Consider the following 7,005-nt stretch of genomic DNA (forward strand, 5'->3'; position numbering starts at 1 on the left):
AGCGTTTTCTAGCCTGATCAAACACTTCAGCTCTTACATTTGTTAATTGCCTTACATTGGTCCTATCTAAATATTGCGTTTCGTCCTAACTAAACGACTATTTCCCATTTGGGATTTAGGATAAGCAAATACTTGAGTTTGTCTTGCTCTTACATATTTTCCTTCGCTCAGCTGGGGTCTTGTTTTAAATGTATATTTTGTCTTACTTATTTCGTAGCCTATCTGTCCGCGACAGAATGCGTTGATGTACTCAGAGAAAGGTGACTTGCTGATACATTGCTCGATGTTGTCGTTGTACTATGTAGAAGAGTATGGTGCTTTTGTCTACATCCGTCCATACTACAACCCTGCCAAGACCTGCATGGCCATTTACCGTGGTTATTGAGACATGTTCTGCACAGGTTTTTCTGTTGGTCTACCTTCCACCTTTGATCACAATTCAGAGTCACGAATTGATTACAATCAGGTAGCCGGTGACCTTCATGACCACATAAAGGACATGTTTTAACAGGTTTTCGGTTTATTATCGTTGAAGAAGCTTCGTCGACTGGAACAACTTGCTCCGTCGAGTGGGTATGGATAACATCTTTTTCCCTTTTTCTTTTTTCATTCCAGTCTTGCTTTTCGACCCACGGCAAGTCGAAATTGACTGCGCTAGCAGCTTCGATCACTCCAGTCATGAATTGGCCAAATGTCGCGAGTGAAGCGTTTTGATAATTGCCTTTATATATGCCCCAATTAAGTTTCAAATGATCAGGAAGTTTATCGACTAGCTGTTGCATTAAAATTGGGTTGGAAAGGTGATCCTTACCAAGGTGATCCCGCTAGATGGTCTACAAGATTCTGGACAGTCAATCCGAATTGTACTAATGTCTCCAAACGTCCCGGTTTGGGGGCGGGCGATTGTTGCACTTTTTCCAATAATACCCGTATCAACAGTTCAGGTCGACCGTATAGTGTACGTAGAGTCTGTATAACGTGTGGTACGCTCGTAGGTAAAAGGAAACGACTTCTCACCGATTCCAGGGCATGTCCTTTCAGGCATCGTTGTAGACGGATTAAATTTTCCGCGTTAGAGAATCCACATGCTAGAGTCGATTGTTCAAAACTTGCAATGAACACCGGCCATTCTTCGGGGTTTCCGGTGAAGGTAGGTAAATCTCTCCCCATCGATTGTCGAGATGCCACTTGAAATTGATTCAGTTGTGGACCAAGCATTGATGGACAGTGCTGCTGAGAGAATGCCATCGTGGGCTGTGAAGACATGTGATTTTCCGGTATACAGGCTGGGAAACTGGAAGCAATAGGAACATTGTTCGAATTCCTAATTTCGAACTGAGGGGGATGGATCCATGATGACGATCCCGGACAATTCGTTAAGCCTGGATTTACATGATTCGGGAAAACAGTTCGCGTTGTTGTCTGACACTGAGGTACGTGCGTTTGAGCAGCTGTCGCAACGCCACTTGATATGATCGGTGGTTGTAGCGAATTTACTACGCTAGGTTTATTTTGGGACGGGTCCTGATACATAGGTACAGTATTCATACCTGCACCTTCGGTGTTTATTGAGATTGTGGCTTTAGGCTGCTGAGTTGTGCGAACCTGTTTACTCATCGTAGAAATAGTCGCTGGGTCTTCGGAACACCGGTTTATATGCGAAACGGGAATTTCCTCTTCCTTTGTGGTATCGTTGCGCATAGTGTTTTCCATCGATCTTCCAGCGTCGTTGTGGACATTCAACCAAGATGACACCTTCTATCTAGAGTCGGGTATTGAACTACTCTTACTGCTTCCCGATGATATTTGACGAATTATTTCCCGTCGCATTTCTATAGACTGCCGCCGGAAATTTGTAACTGTTGTGGTCGCATTTCTTCTGCTACGATTTTCTTCTTTTCATCCAGTTGGCGACGTAACACCTCCATTTCCCGCTTCTTCAACTGCTGCTGTTGCTTCAATTCCTGCTCTTTCAATAAGGCTTCTTCCTCGGCGATCTTCATTTCCTCCTGCAGCAATGCTACTCTTGCACTGGATGCTACACTTGATTGTGACTTCGATTGTGGAACTTTCTTTCCACGCTTAGACCCGCTCTTGGATTTCTGGGACATACGAGCCGATTTATTATCCGACGTAGAAGGTTTCAGAGGCTTAAGCGATTCTGTTACAGTAGTTTTCGCTTTGCACACTTTACAGATATACGCACGATTTCGCACTGTGTCATCTACACCCGCGCAAGAAAAATGTTCCCATTCGTGGCACCCATCACAGCATACCATTTCTGTATCCGCGTTGTCGGGACGATTACATCCTTTACAGTTGTATTCTGGAGTGTCTAGATGTCTTTCCATCCTTGCTACCCACGTACAAAATTCAAAAAGATTTTGTTGGGTTAGATTGCACCAAGTCAAGAAAGAAAACACGATATGGTTGTGGTTGACTTTTTGCTGCGAAACATTTTATTAGAATTTGGTGGGATTTCATCTCATGTGACTCACAATTTTGGTGAAGCTATTACAAAGGAAAGATCCTATCAGGACGACCAGTTAGCTTTAGTTTTTTACCCACTCTAGAATTGATTATATGTACATATTATATTATTTCAATTTAAATATTGAATTCAATTTGACTCACGTAATTCAGAATATTTTTAAATTTAAGATTTCACTTTGAATTATTTAGATAATAGAAAACTTTTGATACGATTCTTCTTTTGATCGACAATTTTTTTCCTTTTCAATTCTTTTCTGACGGCGCCAGTGGTTGTATGGTTAGCGTAACAGCCTCACAATCCGATCGGCCTGGGTTCAATCCCAGCTGGCGTCGTTGGGATTTTCTGAGGCGAAAAATCTCTGGTTACGTCTTCCTTCGGAGCGGAAGTAAAAGAAGTTGGCCCGGCTCATGAGTTGTTGAGTCTGATAGGTAGGAACAGGTGGAGTCGCCTCCCTGATGTCGGTGATTGGCACTAAAAGTGGCGGAAATAGGCCGACGAAAAATAAGCGAAGATAAAAAAAAAAAAATTCTTTTCTGTTTTGTATCTTCAGTTTGACGTTTTGTTTTCTAATTTTGCTTTGGTTTTTGTGGCCTGTCGAAGAGTGCGTTGCGGAATCGAATCTTCACTGGATAGAGCGGCTGTAGTGTTATCGGTATCGGGTTTTTTGCCGTCACAAATATTGAATATTTTGGTTTGTGCAATATAACTGATCGTCTAGGGGCTTTAATATTGCCCCATATTGCGCCATAATATTGAACTCTATGGGGCCGTTTTCAAGTCTGCTACACATACAACGTCTCGTCCCGTGAAGTCAACGTAAAGGAATGAAATGTCGAATATTCTTCCATGAAAATCGTATGGTAACATTCACATACACAATCACCGTCAACTTCGAAGTCGGCAAAATAAGTTCAAGAAAATAGTTGACGGGACGGTGACAGTGACGCTGTATGTGTAGCGCACTTTATGGTTCGCTCTGACTGAATACAGTTTAATCTTTTTCGCAGCCTGCTACACAGAATTTTTGTTTTGGAGCTGTTATCAGATGTCTAGAGATGTTATCAGAAAAAAGTTGAAAAAAAAAGTCGCGTAAAAAGCGACTCCAGTGTGACTCGCATTTTGGTGGAAGTTTTTGTTGACCATGCTTCAACTGAGCGAACGTGTCAAACGTAGTTCGCACGGTTTGAAGGTAATTTTGACTTGGAAGACGAAGAACGTTCCGGACCGCCAAAAAAAGTTTGAAGATGAAGAATTGGAGGCTTTACTCGATCAAGATCCATCACAAACGCAACAAGAACTTGCAGATACATTTGGAGTAGCTCAGCAAACCATATCAGATCGTTTAAAAGCAATGGAAATGATCCGAAAGATAGGACATTGGGTGCAATGTCCTATGAATTGAAGCCACGACACATCGAACGCCGTTTTTTCACGTGCTCCAACGGCATAAAAGAAATTGTTTTTTCATCGGATCGTTACTGGCGATGAAAAGTGCATTCCATTATAGCAACCCTGCTCCGAAAGTACCTAGAATCTCCTATCAGTTCGTGCATGTCATGCTGCACGAACGAATGGTGAGCACCTATTGTAGTTTTTTGATTTTCGGGTGCGTTAATCGAACGGCTTTCACAGATTCCGTCTGGCATTGATAATGTTCTGTTGTCGTCGAAAACATTTCGATAATCGTCGTTGATTATCGGCCATTCAGCATAACTGCTCGCCGTTTTCGTTTCTGACGCTGAGTAACTCTTCGGCCACCGATCTGTTCTGCCGGCATTGCTGTTTTTATTGATCATCAGTACGAATCCGATCATCGCCTAAGCCGATCGAACATCCAACAATTTCAATGTTGCCATATTCGGAGCGTCTGAATTGCATCTCGTAGGTTGTGATCTGTGCGCGTTGTTTGGCGGGATTCAACACTTATGTTGTCTTAAAAAAAAACAAAGTTGTGTACAATGAGTGCGGTTGATGCTAGAACTATGGGAGCGCAAATGTCCCTTTATTCGTGAACTATGTTGCATTTGCATTCTGGTGATATGCCGTGTCTCGACAGGCTCTCACGTTCTGTTTGATTTTTATAGAGATACGGTAATTGCGTTTACGTCGATCTGTGACAGAAAGTTCATTCTAAGGTTGTTATTTTTGAATATGTGTAAATATTAGGCTAGGGATTATACAGTTTTTATATAGAAAGACATTCGTCTGAATCATAAATCATACTACTACTTTATTCAAAGCATGCTCCATCATAATCCACAACTTTGGTCCACCATTCAGACAATACATGGATTCAACACTGTCTCTTAATTATCAAGCCAATTTTTGATTTCTTCATAAGATCGAAACTGCTCTTCATGAATAGTCGAAGCCATGGACCGGAATGAATATCAATCTAAAGCCTGCCCACGTTAAATTTCGGACACCAAGATGATGTCAGTAAAACAAAAATTCACATAATACAACAAAACCATTTGTTTATTTAAGTAAAATAGACTTATATCTGATATATCTTCGATGTTAATTACGTTGTCTGTAAAATTCACGAACTTTCTTGGGAACATCCGCCATTAGGTTCCGTACAGTATCCTCAGATATGCTGTCGGCGGAAATTTTTAATGCAATTCGCTTAATCAGAGCCCAGTACTTTTCCACTGGGCGGAGTTCTGGACGGTTCGGTGGATTTGCTGTTTTTGGCACATATTTGACCTCATGTGCATTATACCATTCCAGGATGGATTTTGCATAGTGACAAGAGGCCAAATCTGGCCAAAACAACGCTGGAGAGTTGTGGCTTCTTATGAATGCTAGCAACCGCTTCTGGAGACATTCCTTCTCGTAGACATCTTTGTTGATAGTGCCGGTAGAGACGAAAGATTTGGATTTTCGACCACAACTGCATATGACCTGCCAAACCAAGTGCTTTTTGGGGAATTTAGACTGCTTCTTGGTCCGGAAACACTCGGCTACGGCATTCCTTCGCATTGCAGTATAAAAAGCGAGACCCGGAAGCTGTTTGAAGTCTTCGAACAATTGCATGAACATTTTTGCAAAAACTGGGTGTAGAGCACCTTAGCACGGCTTTTGCAGTGAAATTTTGCTTATCATCACAATTGGGCACCTTTTTCACTTTGTATGCCTTCAGTCCATGCCTCTGCTTTACTTTTTGTACATATGATTTTGATTTTCCAACATTGCGAGCCACAATTATAACTGAAAGGTTGGGATGTTCCTCAATAATGGCAACCACCTTTTGGTCCATCTGTCGGGAGCATACTTTTCGATTTGTTCCGCTTCCAACCTTCCGATCCACAGTTAAGTGCTGGTCAAACGATTTGCACACAATAAACACGGTACTCTTCGGCAGTTTTAGCTTTTTGGCGAGATCGCGTACCGACAGTGTTTGATATTGCTGCCGTTCGCGTACTTCCACTTGATTCGACGCCATTTTACCAAACTGAAGAAGAATGTAAACATGTTGGACATCGATATAAAGAGGAGGGTTTCAGCTGACATGTATGTGAACTATTTCATAAACTACACTGAAAAAAAATGTGCCCGAAATTCAACGTGGACAGGCTTTAAGGGAACAATATCTGGGGAACATAGCGGGTGAGGTATAAGCTTTAAGTTTTCTTTTCTACACCTTTCTGTAGAAAAAAAAATCAATATTTTGGCACATTTATAATGCGAACAAAATTTTTGTTGTGGTTTCTCTACACTCTAATCAAATAAATTGTACACGCCTTGCGAATATACGTGTTGTCAATTTAAACGTTTACCACATATTACATATATTCGTAAAGTAAAACAGGGGAACTTCGATATAACGTACATTTCACTCTCAAAATTGTACGTTGTATCGAATTGTACGTTATATCGAAGCATAATAAAGAACTCACGAACATAGCTTATACGGGCAAACCATTTTGTGTGCGGGGGATAAGGACCGCACAAAAAAAATCGCATGAAAAAATCGTACAAAACTACACCAGTAGCTTTAAAAAGTCGTGTTCGGTACCCATTTTTAAAAAAAAACCCATAGGAAAAGTTTTCCCAAGAAAATAGCTCAAATCCACGCCATTCGCCGTTCGATTTCCTTTTGTTTTCCGGCCTTACGATGGGACAGTCTAGTCTGTCTTTTCAGTTGTTTTTGGTTGTGTTGTGTTTTCAGTTGCATGTCGGAACTTGTTGCTATTAGAAATTGTATCATGCGCAAATTAGAGCACTTGATGAAAGGATGGGAATGATATGAGAAGAGGATATTTTAGACTCTAATATGCTTTTTTCGCACTGAAATGCATATAAAACATCGAAAAAAACTAAATGGACGATAACTTCGTCAAATAAGCTTCTTTTCACATACCACCAAAAAAAACGCACAAGAACAGAAAATCGCGCAAAAAAAAGGTTTGCGTATATTACTTTTTTGTGCCGCTGTTTGCGTGAGGTTAGTAGATAATGATGAAAAGGTTCAACTAGAAGATGAAGCTTAATCTTTCCCTTCATAT

Source organism: Toxorhynchites rutilus, chromosome 2, assembly GCF_029784135.1.
Source record: "Toxorhynchites rutilus septentrionalis strain SRP chromosome 2, ASM2978413v1, whole genome shotgun sequence".
Lineage (NCBI taxonomy): Eukaryota > Metazoa > Arthropoda > Insecta > Diptera > Culicidae > Toxorhynchites > Toxorhynchites rutilus.